This window comes from Ursus arctos, unplaced genomic scaffold (genome assembly GCF_023065955.2).
Source record: "Ursus arctos isolate Adak ecotype North America unplaced genomic scaffold, UrsArc2.0 scaffold_4, whole genome shotgun sequence".
NCBI classification, from domain to species: domain Eukaryota; kingdom Metazoa; phylum Chordata; class Mammalia; order Carnivora; family Ursidae; genus Ursus; species Ursus arctos.
In genome coordinates, this window is record NW_026623056.1 from 83,716,235 (window position 1) to 83,730,703 (window position 14,469).

At 43.3% G+C, this 14,469-nt stretch overlaps 2 protein-coding genes across 14 annotated transcripts in view; one reads left to right on the forward strand and one right to left on the reverse strand.

The window, feature by feature from the left end:
- CRYZL1 (crystallin zeta like 1) overlaps positions 1-7,672 on the reverse strand; it is a 39,541-nt gene extending 31,869 nt beyond the window's left edge. For 2 of the 3 annotated variants that reach the window (XM_026511027.4, XM_026511150.3), the window contains exon 1: positions 7,569-7,672. The gene's annotated coding sequence lies outside the window, so the exon portion shown is untranslated. Of the gene's footprint in view, positions 1-5,163; positions 5,194-7,568 lie in introns of all 3 variants that reach the window. The other variant, XM_026511111.4, reaches the window with a different exon arrangement.
- Positions 7,673-8,202: 530 nt separating this feature from the next.
- The window catches only part of ITSN1 (intersectin 1), a 204,079-nt gene continuing 197,812 nt past the window's right edge, over positions 8,203-14,469 (forward strand). For 3 of the 11 annotated variants that reach the window (XM_048214865.2, XM_026510536.3, XM_044391807.2), the window contains exon 1: positions 8,211-8,604. The gene's annotated coding sequence lies outside the window, so the exon portion shown is untranslated. Of the gene's footprint in view, positions 8,605-9,237; positions 9,881-10,627; positions 10,706-13,212; positions 13,360-14,469 lie in introns of those variants that run through there. The other 8 variants (XM_048214859.2, XM_048214858.2, XM_048214860.2 and 5 more) reach the window with 7 other exon arrangements.

Sequence of the window (14,469 nt, forward strand, 5' to 3'; positions counted from 1 at the left end):
ACACGCAATCTACCGTATCTGTTCCATGCTTCCAGATTTCGTTACATACCAACAAACAAAACCGTACTTTATTTGCTTACTAACTAGAAGGTTTTCCCAGCCATTGCTTGGAAGAATCAATATCTATTATTATTAAATAAAGAAATCACTGCTCCTTCCAGTCTGGAGCTACTAGTAGTTCCTTTTTGAAAAATGAAACGATTGCATCAACACCTTGATTTCAAAGTAATTCTGGAAGCCACTGTCTTCTCTGCCCAATGCATCTTTTTTTTCTTTTTTTTTTAAAGTTTATTTACTTCTTTTAGTAATCTCTTTACCGAACATGGGGTTCGAACTCAAAACCTAGAGATCAAGAGTCGCATGCTCCTCTGACTGAGCCAGCCAGGCAGGCGCCCCTGTGCAATGCATCTTAAAACATATAGCATGTTTCCCAGATTACCATTCACATGAACCTCATACAGCATGTGCCCCAATTTCAAAGACTCTAGAAGATAAGGCTTGTTTGTATCCCCAGTGCCCCCTAAAGCAAATATTATATACACAATAATGTCAACATTTTTAGTCAAATTGGCCTAAATGGTTCCTCCAAATTAAGTTAAAATTGGCCTGATTAGGGGCACCTGGGTGGCTCAGTCATTAAACGTCTGCCTTCGGCTCAGGGCGTGATCCGGGGTTCCTGGGATGGAGCCCCGCATCAGGCTCCTCCGCTGGGAGCCTGCTTCTTCCTCTCCCACTCCCCCTTCTGTGTTCCCTCTCTCGCTGGCTGTCTCTCTCTCTCTGTCAAATAAATAAATAAAATCTTAAAAAATAAAATAAAATAGGCCTGATTAGTAGGAAAAAAAGTAGTTTAGTTGGTCCAATAAAAAACCACGTGGGAACAAAAATATCCTCAAAGTTACAAAGTGAAGAAAGAAAAGTGTTTTTAGAAAAGTGGCTAGGAGAAAATTGAGGAAATGTTATTTACTTGTTTTGCAGAACACCAAAAGGAATACTGAATTCTTAACATTAAGAAAATGGTAGAATGGACAGTATAGTTTCTCAGGCGCTGGTCTAGATTAAATGGAACACTTAGTCTACTATTTAGTAAAATTTTTATCGAATGTGAAGATATTTGCACACAGAAAATAAAATAGCTGAGTATTTTTTTTTTTTTAATTTTTTTACAGAGGGAGAGAGAGAGGGAAGGGGAGGGGCAGAGAGAGAGAGAGAGAATCTTTAGCAGTGATGCCGGGCTCGATCCCACAACCTTGAGATCATGACCTGAGCTGAAATCAAGATGCTTAACTGACTGAGCCATCCAGGTGCCCCGAAATAGCTGAATATTTTATAAAATAAAAATATAAATTGAGATATATAATACTTGCGCCATTTCCAAGAATGAATGTCATGCAAAACTTCAAAATTATATGTTCTGTAAACTTTGTGAAAAGTGCTACATAAAACTTTTAAATGAAAATAAACCTGTTTAAAAACATAGGCTAATATGCCCTATAAAAAGCATAGATTTTATATTTTTTTCAGGTACATCAGATTTTAAATATATTTGACATAAGTCCACAAATTGAGAATTATGTTTTTAATACTTTAAATTTTTATAATGGTCACACATTAAACCTATTAAAAAATCTGGAGAAGCAAGTATCAAGACACCTGTTTTGGGGCACCTGGCTGGCTCAGTCGGTGGAGCACGTGACTCCTGATCTTGGGACTGTGAGTTCAAGCCCCATGTTGGGTGTAGAGATTACTTAAAAATAAAATCCTAACAAAAAATCTTAAAAGATACCTTTTTTTTTTTTTTTTTAAATTTATTTATCTGAGAGACAGAGAGCACATGAGTGGTGGGGAGGGGCAGACGAGGTGAAGCAGACTCCAGGCTGAGCAGGGAAGCCCCGTGTAGGGCTCCATCCCAGGACCCCAGGATCATGACCTGAGCCAAAGGCAGACACTTAACCAACTGAGCCACCCAGGCACCCAAAGACACTTATTTTAAATAATTTTTGGTGCAAACACTTGAATATAATGCTTCAAGAAAGCAGTTAATAAAAATACTGATCTTTAAAGGGATTTCTAAAAAGCCAATGGAAAGAAACTTTGAATGGTTTCATCTTCATTATAACAGCGGCGTGGACTCCATTTGGTCTTCTACTACACTTCGTTTCTCAAGGAGCTCATCTATTAATACTTGTAAACAAAACCTCTACAGATTATTCCTTATCTACACTTTCAGACCAAAAGTGTTCTGAGAGTATCAGGTCTAGCTCAAATTCAACAGACATAAAACTCGAGTCATCTTGGGACACCTGGGTGGCCCTGGCGACTGACTCTTGATTTCAGCTCAGGTCACGATCTGGGGTTGTGGGATCGAGCCCCACACCTGGCTCTGTGCTCCTTGGAGTCTGCTTGTCCCTCTCCCTCTGCTCCTCCCCCCCAATCTCTCTAAAAATAAATAAAATCCTTTTTTTTTTTTTTTAAAGATTTTTATTTATTTGAGAGAGAGAGCACAAGCAGGGAGGAGGGACAGAGGGAAGAGGAGGGGCACAGGGAGAAGCAGGCTCCCCACTGAGCAGAGAGCCTGACGTAGGACTCGATCCCAGGACCCTGGGATCACGATCCCGGGATCATGACCTGAGCTGAAGGCAGGCACTTAACCCACTGCGCCACCCAGGTATGCAATAAATAAAATCTTTAAAAACAAAACAAAACAAAACTGGAGTCATCTTTTCCCAAAACAACACTTTGTGGTACTAATCTTCAGTCATCAGGGATATTTTAGAGCCTATCATAACTCCTCCCTCTGTATTAGGTTATTGACCCAAATTTCCTTTTCCTTTATGATGTCCTGGCTCACCTGTTCACTTTTGGTTTTGATGGGTGTTAGCACAAGGGATGTGCTAACATTGAAATGCCTCAAGCCTCAACGATGGCCACACACTGCTGGGTGGCTTCATTTTCTCCCCTCATTCAATCCATCTATGGAAATCTTAATTCCTGAAAGTCCAAACTCTTATATGCTCACATTCCTATTAGTCCCCAATACAAACTTTGCAATATTGTGGCCACTTGGGGTCAGGATTCAGTTACAGTATTTCTTTTTTTTTCTTTTCTTTTTTTTTTTTTTAAAGATTTTATTTATTTATTCGACAGAGATAGAGACAGCCAGCGAGAGAGGGAACACAAGCAGGGGGAGTGGGAGAGGAAGAAGCAGGCTCATAGCGGAAGAGCCTGATGTGGGGCTCGATCCCATAACGCCAGGATCACGCCCTGAGCCGAAGGCAGATGCTTAACCGCTGTGCCACCCAGGCGCCCCCCAGTTACAGTATTTCTAACCAACCCTCTTTTTAAGGAAATCAAGGATATATTGTCAAGCAGTAGGCTACAGAAAAAACATGAATTCAACAAAATTTGGCCCCATATGTTCATCATCGTGTCAGGACTGGTGCACAACATTATTATACTAGCCAGCTGGACTGTGAGGGGGTAACTCTTCAGTTACATTGAAGAGGTGATTTAATATTAAGTTTTAACAATGTTCTTAATCTGTGAGAATTTTCATACGTATCCACATATCAGATAAAGAAATATGTCAAACGACATGCTCAACTATTTGGTTAAAATTTTTGGTTAGCATAATCAAAGTAACTAGCTGGAGCTTTGGTTCAAGTCATTATGTTGCAGGTTGTGGAGAATGGTAGTCCTAACTAGGTAAGTTCCCTCTGCTTTTTTTCCTTCAAGATTTTATTTATTTGTTTGAGAGAGAGAGAGAGAGAGAGTGAGAGAAAGCATGATTAGGGGGAGGGAGAGGGAGAAACAGACTCCTCGCTGAGCAGGGCTCCATCCTGAGCCGAAGGCAGATGCTTAACCCACTGGGCCACCCATGTGCCCCAGCTCCCTCTGCTTCTTAAAGAGGGAGGTAAATGCATGGTTGTAACAATTGGAGGACAACTCTTCACTGTGTAGGCAACGGTCTCTAGGAATCTGTGTATTCTAAGGACACTCCGCATAAACAGTACACAGGCATTTTGCTGCATACAACTGCATTAACTGCATAAAACTCCTGACAAGATGGGAACAGAAGACACTGTGATAGGGCTCACACCTGGCTACACCCTGAAAAGCTTTTCTAGCTAATAACAGGTGTTATAAGAACTCTCTTTGGGGAGGGGGAGAGGGGCCGAGGGAGAGGGAGAGAGTGAATCCCAAGTAGGCTCTGTGCCCAGTGGAGCTGGACACCGGCTTGATCTCGCCACCTGAGATTATGATCTGAGCCCAAATCAAGAGTTGGATGTTTTTTGTTTTTTTTTAGATTTTTAAAAATTTTATTTATTTGACAGAGAGACGGCCAGTGAGAAAGGGAACACAAGCAGGGGGAGTGAGAGAGGAAGAAGCAGGCTCCCAGCGGAGAAGCCTGATGTGGGGCTCGATCCCAGAACACCGGGATCACGCCCTGAGCCGAAGGCAGACGCTTAACGAATGAGCCACCCAGGAGCCCCAAGAGTTGGATGTTTAACTAACTGAGCTGCCCAGGTGCCCCAAGAACTTTCTACTTTCACATTTTAGGTATTTAATTTAAAACTTTGGAAAATTCATGAAAGTTGCATGGTCCCTATCACTAGAGGGATTTAAACAGAGGCTGGATACACATTTACAGCGGCTTCATAAACAGGATCCAAGCATCAGTTGAAGAGGATGGGGGATATGATGACCATATTAAAGCTACAGCCTCTTCTGATTATGGCAATGGTGTGATGCGATGAATGACCTTTTCCTCTTTACGCTAGCTTAGTCATGGGACACTGGGACAATGCAGGGGGTGATGAGGGATATAAGCAATGGAGGGGTCCTTTCTAAATCTCTAGCACACTCTCCCTTCTCCAGTTGATTTCAACAATCATTTTTTAACTAACATTCCTGCAGTTTGTAAATGCTTATTTAATTCTCCAATCTACTACAGAATCTTTAAGAAACCATTTCTTGCTTCAGAAGCAAAAAAGAAATTGTGATTTTGATTAAATATTTACTAATAAATCCACAATGAAGAGAAAATAATTTACAAGGTGTGTCTTTCTTAACAATGTGTAAAAATAGGAAAAATTATTTTGCAAAATATTGTATTTTAGCATGTGTAGATATGTGTATTTTTGCTCTTCTAACCATAAAACTCACCTTAGCTCAGCACAGTACCATTCAGCAGGCCTAGAAAAATCATAATGTTGTCTTTGAAATATTCAGTGTAAAGTTCACAGGAGTAAGCATTATTTTTAATAATAATAATAAAAAGATGTAACCACAAAAAAAAAAAAAAACCAAAAAACACTGTGACACCACAGTGAAGTATTTTAGAAATTTCCAAGCTTTCCCATTCCTCTTTCTTCAGAGTGGTACACAAATGAATCAAGACATTACTGCCCGGGATACAGTACTGGGGAAATAGTATCTTATATTATTTATAATACAGCATGGAGGGGCACCTGGGTTGCTCAAGTGGTTAAGCCTCCGACCCTTGGTTTCAGCTCAGGTCATAATCTTGGGGTCGTGAGATCGAGCCCCTGAGTCGGGCTCTGCGCTCAGCGCAGAGTCTGCTTGTCCCTCTTCCTCTGCTTCTCTCCACATGTGTGCACGCGCTCTGTCTCTCATAAATAAAAAAAAAAATTTTTTTAAAGAAAGATTTATAATACAGCATGGAGATGGCTCAGTCGGTAGAGCATGCAAATTTTTCAAAAAAAGACTATTTATTTATTTTAGAGCTAAATAGAGAGAGAGCATGAGCAGGGGGAGAGGGACAAGCAGACTCTGTGCCGAGTGCAGAGCCCAACCCCGGGCTCCATTCCACCACTCTGAGACCACAACCCAAGCCAAATCAAGAGTTGGACACTCAACCAAGACCCCTAGGTACCCCTAGAACATGCAACTCTTGATCTCAGGGTCCTGAATTCACGCCCCATGTAGGGCGAGAGCTTACTGAAAAAAAAAAATATATATATAGCATGGAATATTTATAATACTACCAAAGTATGTCACTCCAACTGATAGGCAAATTGACCTTGCATGAAGAAACCCTCTCTGTTTCAACTTGAGCATTTCATCAGCCATAAACTGGAGCAGAGGCATCAATGAAGTAAAATTATTGATTAAAAAATAATAATCATACACTGCAGTGGTTGACAGGATTTAGAAGTCAAAACTGACCCAAGTTTGAATCCTGGTTGAATTGCTGGCTGTATGGCTTTAGGCTACTCAATCTCAACCTTCTAGATCTTAGATTCCACATCTACAAAATATAGCAGTAGTTACCTACAAGGGTTGTTGTAAAGAAGCAATACCAGCAAAGCACTCAGTACAACACCTGTCACAAAATAACCGTTCGGTAAGTGTTGGCTATTTTTACTATTATTTCTGCAAATTGGGCAGAGCGCCTCTCTAAAGTAGTTCCCAGGCCCATCTCGCAGAGCAACAAAGGGTTTGGTTACATGCAACCGTTTGAGCTTTAACACCTTTTAATTTCTGCAGGGGACACCTATACCTCCTGGACCTGCGCAGTCCAGTAACAGTGGCCACTAGTCCACAGGTGGCTAAGGAACATTTGAACTGTGTCTAATCAGAACTGAGACGTGTCGTCAAGGTAAAACACACATTAGATTTCAAAGACACTTAAAAAAAAAAAAAAAAAAGAACTGGGACGCCTGGCTGGCTCAGTCCGTAGATCAAGCGACTCTTGATCTCGGGGTTGTGAGTTCAAGCTCCACGTTGGGCGTAGAGTATAACAAATACAAGAATTTATAATATTTCAATTTTAAAGTATTTGATTATGGGTTGAAATGATAAATTTTGGATATACTGGGTTAAACGAAACGTTGTTAAAATTAATTTCACGTGTTTCATGTTTTTTAATGTGGTTACCAGAAAATTTAAAATTAAGTGCCTCGCGTTATGTCTGTATCGAACAGAGCTGATGTAGAACTCCCCGTTACTCAGAACATGGACTAGCAGTACTCGGGAGTTTGTGAGAAATGCAGAGTCTCAGGCCCCGCCCAGACCTACAAATTCAGCATCTGCACTTCAACATGTTTCTGAGGTGATTCTCACGCACAGCTCCAGGGTTTTTCGCTGCTTCTCTTAAGACGGCAAAGCCGGCCGTATAATCACGTAAATGAGAATACACTTGCTTTAGGTAATTGTTCACCGAAAAAGGAAAGTGAAGGAGGAAAGAGCGGTGGCAGAGGAGTACGGGAGAAAGAAAAAGAAACGCAAATTATAGGAACAAAAAGAAAGCTGGGGGCAAAAATCCAACCTGGGAGATTCACTGAAAGGGACCTTTGACTTTTGCTTCTATAAAGGGAGGGAGATGCAAACTGAGATAAAACCTACAATCAAAACCTGTAAGGACCAGGAAATTGTCAAGTCTTTCCCGCCCCTCAGCGGCCCCCGCTAAGCTAGGCCTGGGCCCGAGGAGGTCTGGGGTTGGGGCGCAGCACCAACCACCATTCACCCCAGGGTTGCACGGTTCCTCGAGGCGTCCAAAGCACAAAGCCCCGCTTCCCAAGACACAGAACCGGGGTCCCGGGGCTCACCTGCCTCCGAGCCGCCCCAACGGCCTGCGCCTTCGCCACCGCCACCTTGGAGTCCTTTTGGAGAGGGCCCCGCCCCCGCTGGCCCAGGCGCTGCTCCCATTGGTCAGGCTTCTCGTCACTCTTCGACCGGAGGCTGTGGAGAACGCCATAGCAACCGAACTCGGAACTACATCTCCCGGAATGCTCCGCCAGGAGAAGCGTCGCGCCAGGGGCTACCAATAAATGGGCGAAATGGTAATCTCCCGGATAGGTTCCGTTTTATGCAAATTTTCATTAAAGACCACACCCTTCCTCATTCCAACCGTGTGCCCTATCGCCTTCCCTGGACTGTAACCCGCCTCTTTTTCGCCTCTACGCTGTTCTCTCGTTTAAAACCTTTTGTAACTAATTTAGTTGAGTGCATCCTAACTAATGCCTCTCACGACAACGGAGAGATGCACCAAAACCGTGGAACAAAATCTCCATAAGCCCCACCTGGGAAATCCCCCCGCAAGAAGCTTTAGGTTACGCCTTCTGGGAAGGGGGCGGGGAGAAAAGGCAGTTCTAGTCCTACCCCCTTTGCGCTTACTGATTGGTTGATTTGGCTGTCACTCCATCCTCTTCCTTTTTTTTGAATTACCTCCTCCCTCGTTCCCGCGGTGGGCGGGGGTAGCGGTAGGGGGCGGTGAGGAGGTGCGGACCCCTTCTTCCGATTGGAGGACTGTCCGTTCCCACCCATCTGTGGGCGGAGATGGAGGGGTGGATGGGGGCGGGAGAGGCAGCGGAGGGAGATGAGGAGATAGGTGGGAGCGAGGGAGCGAGGGAGGGAGCGAAGGAGGTAGAGAAGAGCGGAGGAGAGGGGAGGGAGCGCAGCTTGGTTGCTCCGTAGTACGGCGGCTCGCGAGGGAGAATCCCAAGCGGGCTCCGGGACGCACGGACAGGCGGGCAGGCGGGCGGGGATGGTGTGCGGGGCTGCGGCTCCTGCGTCCCTCCCCGCGGCGAGTGAGCTGCACTGATTTGTCCCTGGGGCGGCAGCGCGGACCCGCCTGGAGATGAGGTGAGGAGCGGGCTTGACGGCGGCGGCCTGGACGGGGAGGTGGCGGGGGCGGGGGTCGGCGCGATGGCCGCCCCGGGAGCCCGTCCCTCGGGCCGGCGCGCGTCCCTCGGGCCGCCCTTCAGCCTTTGCCGCGCGCCGGGGAGGCGCGGCACCGGCCGCTCCTGCGCCTCGTCCTTCCCCATCCTCCCGGGGGTGGCGGCGGGGCGGCCGGCTGGCCGGCGCCGGGAGGCCAGGACGCCGCGGCGGGCCGAGGGGGTGGCGGCCGCTGGACGGGCTTCGGGCTGAATGCGCGTCCGCAGCCCTGGCCGGCCGAGCGGGGTCCCTCCCTCCCCAGGGGGCGTGGGGGCGGCCGGCCCTTCCAGGGCTGACCTCGCTGCCCTCGGCCGCCTGAGCGTGGCGGGTTGGCCGAGCCTCGCCTCCCCGCCAGCCTCTCGGGGATCCGGAGCTCGCGGGGAGCGGCATCGCGCCGCCCGCCTCTCTCTCGGGCCTCGAGTCTCCGGCTCATCTCTTTTTCTCTGTCGTGTGCTTGCAAAATCCCTGTCAGTGAAGGGCAGTCAATGCCGTTTGGCCCTAAGTCGTCCCGCCGGGGCTGACTCTGATGGTATTTAACAGAAAGCGGCTCTCCTTTCGGTGGGAGCGCGTCCCCGGGGTCTGCTGCTTCTCCTTCCCTTCTTTACGCACAGACACGGTCTTATGGTGTGGACCCAGGGCACAATTGCGGTCTCTTCTTGCTTGAACGAGGAAATGTAATCAGAATCCCCAGGAAAAGGAAACCGACGAGGAATGCGTTGCACCTTCCTTTACTTCTGTTTGCCTTTGGATTAGAAAACAACTTCGCAGATAATATTTCCTATGGGCATCTTTTGTTGTGATTCAGACTGAAGAAGGCTTTGCTTTTGAAGAAATAAATTAGCGTCTTTTTCTGTTGGGTGGGAGGCTGTGGAGATTTTTGATAGCCTCTTAATATGAAAGTTTCCTTTAGAACTTTGTCATCATCAGTGCTATTCTGAAGGCAGCACCAGCCTGAAATTTTAAATATATGCGAACTCCGGACAGATGCGTTTCTTTGTGCTTATCTCCTGGCATCCTCCTCTTGCTATTTCCGTGGTCAAACGTACAAATAGTATAAGCAAGTACAATAAAAAGAACAGATAATAAAAACAAATACCATACAAACAGATGCATCTGGAAAATCTCAATTCGGTTAACGGAGAGGCAATGTTACTAATCCCTTTGAACGGATGAAGAACAGGCTCAGGGATCTCTCATGGATTAGGTAGGTAGTGGACAGGATCTGAGGTTAGGAACTGGGGCCAGGACCCAGCAGGCCAGCTGGTTTGTGAAGTGCTACTCTTAACCTCTAAAATGGGAGGGATGTATTTGTCTGGGTACCTTTATTTTTAGATGATTTAAGGTGCAGAAACTTAAAACCCTCCCTCAAGGTGAGGATTTCTACCGATCTCTCAGAACAAGATGCTGTTTTTCCTTAAATTTTTTTTTCTGGTTTACATGACATATTTATGTTGTACTGATGGGTGTTTGCTTGTTATAACTAAAAATGCACGTATTTCTAAAATGGAAGGGAATTTTTTCTGTAGCAGGTTGGTAAAGAACCGAGGAACTTTTAAGTAATCTAAATTGGAAATGAGGGACGCTAATTTAGTGGTGGCATTAAAACTATTTAAAACTATTTGAAGTAGCTCCACTAAGGAGCATTTCTGATAGATTTTTTAAAAAATGGTATTTCTTTATCTAAGAATGTATCTGTTGAAATTGCTGAGGCACATGGCACCTTCACAATACTCTATTATTATTATTCTGCCTGAGTAGGAGAGGAAATGAACAAATTTTTGATGTACTTTGGAACCCTGTGGATTGTTCAGATACTAAGCATTGTGAAATAGGGCATAAAATGAGTGGTAGCAAGTTCTGTGAAATGTTTGTCCCTCTTAGCATTTTTTTTTTTTTTTTGCAGTTGACTAGAAATTTCCTTTTTCTTAATGCTTATCTCTTCTGTTGGTAGAACTGAAGTTCATCTTTGCATCAAATGCCTACATTGAGGCAAATTCAAATCTCATAAGACATTAAGGAGGAGGTGCTGGTAAATTGCTCCATTCTTACTCATCTTTTTAATTTGCTGGATTTGTGAATTATACAGAACTAATTACATGAGGGTTGGGTTTATGTTACTCAGTTCAAATTCCACTGCCATAGAGCTATTCTCTTCTGAATGATCATTTCCTTCTGAATGGCTCCACTTACTGGTGGGTTTCTCAAAGACCGGAGCTCAGATCACTTAGATCAGCATTATGTGAGGTTCTTGTTTAAACAGAGGTTTTTTTGTCACCTCACCTTAGAATCAAACTCTTGGAGGTGGGGCCCTGGAATCGTTTTTTTTTTTTTTTTTTTTTAAGATTTTATTTATTTATTTGACAGAGATAGAGACAGCCAGTGAGAGAGGGAACACAAGCAGGGGGAGTGGGAGAGGAAGAAGCAGGCTCACAGCAGAGGAGCCTGATGTGGGGCTCGATCCCATAACGCCGGGATCACGCCCTGAGTCGAAGGCAGGCGCCCAACCGCTGTGCCACCCAGGCGCCCCTGGAATCGGTTTTTTAAACAAGTTCTGCAGGAATTTCTCCTGGGATAGTCTAGTTGGAGAACAGCTGACGCTCTGCTTCCTTCTCTCTGAGCATCTCCTAGGACCATCTCCTGAAGTAGACAGCAGATATTTTAAGTAACAGACCAAGTTTTATACCTTAGGCTGTTAATGAAAAACTGACTACGACCTTCAGATAGATAATTCACCTATAATAAAGGTTTCAGAAAAGCAGAGATTTCGGCACATCATTCTATCTCCAGCGCCTAGAATAGTGCCTGGAGGAAGGCCATTAAATATTTATGAGTGAATAACATGGCAATGAGACCACATTTGAAAACCTTTTCTTGTAAAATAAATCTTATTACTTAGTCACTGATTTTATAAATTAGGAGCCACATGTACTATGCCCAGTCATTTCTGTAAGTTTGGTTGGCTCTGAAATGAGAGAACCTTTCCCAGCATAGACTGCTCAAGGAGATCAAACTGGAAAGAAGGCTCCTATCAAAATACTGCTAAGAGACTCAAAATTTTAAGTCACAGTGTAGTGGTAAATTAGTATGTTATCACTATCTCAAAATACCGTTTTGTAAGCAATGATAAGCCCAAATAATGCTGTAAAAATTGGTTTACAAAAAATACAGAAAATTAGTATGCTTTCCAATTTCATTTTTCATGCTAATAAAATATGACCTTCATTCCTTTCTTTCAGAATCCAGTGTAGGGCCGCATAAATAACAGTTTCTGTTATATAGTTGAAAGTGCTGAACAGTTAGGAATAAAATTTCTAGAGGATATTGGGTTTGACTGCATAGTCTATGACTTTGATCTAGTCCCTTAACATTTCAATGTCTCAGTTTTTTCGGCTGAATGGGAATGATAATAGTAGGTTAAGTTTAAATACTTACGAGTGCTTACATAAGTTCTTGAGATATGTTCATTTAATAAATGATAATTATGATGATGATAAGGAATTGGGGTATTTAAAAATATATAAAACTTAAAAACTAACCCATTTAATTTTTGTACTGCTGTACTTGATTGTAGAAATCCATCGCTTGAAGTCTCTTGCTAATTTCTTGATACTAAATATGTATAATTTTTAATTGGATAACTAGCCATTAAAAGTATCTAATAGACCATCAAGTATTATGTAAATTTAAGTTTTTTTCTAAATAAAGATAACTTGTCATCACTTTTAGCTTCATTGTCTATTTCAGAACCAAACTGCTTATCAGTTCATATCCCTTGTAAAGAGTTGCATCTTTATGGTAGAAAAATTGAAATACAGAAAAGTAAAAACTATAAAATACTCATAAATCCACTACCTTGGCATGTATCTCTCCAAAACCTCTTTTTTTGTGTTCATGTGGCTTTTTATATACAATTTTTGGTAGCAAATATGGGATCTTGCTATACATGATTATTTTGTAACTTTTTTTTTGGCTTAATATGTTATCGTGAATCTTTCCATGTCTATATTGTCAGTTATAATAGTAATAATAACTGAAGATTCCATTTCATACAACGGTGATAATTTAACCAATTAATTTTTATCAGACATTATTAGTTTGTTTCCTTTTCCCTCCACTGTTGTAACTCTGCAGTGACTATTCCATACACCGTTGTGTATACCTGTGAGATTTTTTTCTGTAGCATAAGTTTCTAGAAGTGGATTTGCTGAATCAAAGTACAGTATATGCTAACTTTAAGATTTTTGATACATATTGCCACTTAGAAAGGTTGTAGCAATTTACGTCTCTACCGTCCTGATTGAGAGTTCTGTTTTCTTCCCTCCTTTTTTTTGGGAATGACTTAACCAGTGACAAACCTAGTGAATTATTATTTTTAGGAGGAAGAAAGGGATGTTAATGTGATGTGTTCAGGAGTGTGATCTGGAAAGTCAGAAAATTTGTACACCAATAACAGTGACAGCTAACATTTAGCAAGTCCTTTTACGTCATTTGATAAACACTAACTCACTCAATCTTCACAAAACCATCCTTTTTTAGATGAATATGCCTTGGAAACTGAGGTACCAGCAGTGAAGGAACGTAAAGAGCCAGCAAGTGGCCGCCCAGGTGTGTACTTCCGGAGCCCAGACTTTCAGTCACAGCGTTGGACTGCCTGTTCCCTGGACACGATTTATAGACATTAGGGTATTTTTACATTTCTGATTTCAGTTTTGGAATAACCTAGAGGTTCCCTGATGTGTATTAATTTAAAGATTTGAGTCCCTCTCATTGAAAAGTGAGTTGTGTAAGTTAGCTCACAAATAAGCCTTGTCTACTGTCTAACGTTCATCTCTCGGAGCATGTTATCCTTGTTATCCTTTCCAATGTGGTGGTTTTCCGAAAGTGCCCCTGATGAAAAGCAGGGTTAGAGTCCCAGAGAAGACTAGTGAAATTTGAAAAGACGGTTCACTTGTAATGCGTGGCCTTGCCTTGGAAAGGACTACATGTAGATGTATGATCAGGGAGACAGCTGGGAGTCTGTCCAAACATTCCCGCATTGGCCAGTTTGGAGATTTGAAGCGGCCTGTGGAAGTTCACTTCAGGAATGTGAAGGCCTCACTGAGAGAGAGATGTCACGGATCCATTGGGGAGATTGTTCAGCAAAACAAAACAAAACACAACCGTTCTATTAATAAATATGATGGTGGAATATCATTAACATTTTGTGGCCCTCTAACAAGGTGAATTTGAAACAGGAGAATCTATTTGAATTCATTAGTGCTCTTTGGACCTTTTTCTAGTAGAATGAATAATCGGCCGCTTATCTTACTAGCTTACTGCCCAGAGAGAGCATTGGTGAAATTGTTTGGGCTTTAGCTCTCTGGCCTGAGTTTGCTTGTACTGAGGGAGGACTGCCACAGCTCTGTTTTAAGCTGGTCGCTAAAACCCGTTCTCACTATTGCGTAGTGTGGGGCTCCACCGAGGTGGTGTGGGAATGGTACCGAGTACCCTTCACTCTTGGCTGAGTGGTAGAGCCAGGAGTTGAACTGAGGGGTGTGATGGAGTTTTGGATTCAGCTGAATAGGACTGTGAAAATAACAAGGTCGTAGCAGTTGGTCAGTAGTTGTTGTTTTTTTATCCTTGGTGGTTAAAATGAAACGTCCTCTCCTTATTACAGGAGGGCAGTGCTTTCGATCCTCTTGCTTTAATGGACATTTGCCTTGTGTCTCTGTCAGTGATGGTCTTGTTCATCACGGATTTGCAAGACATGGATATAGCTCGTGGAAGTGAGTGCGGCCAAGTGGCTTTTAGTGC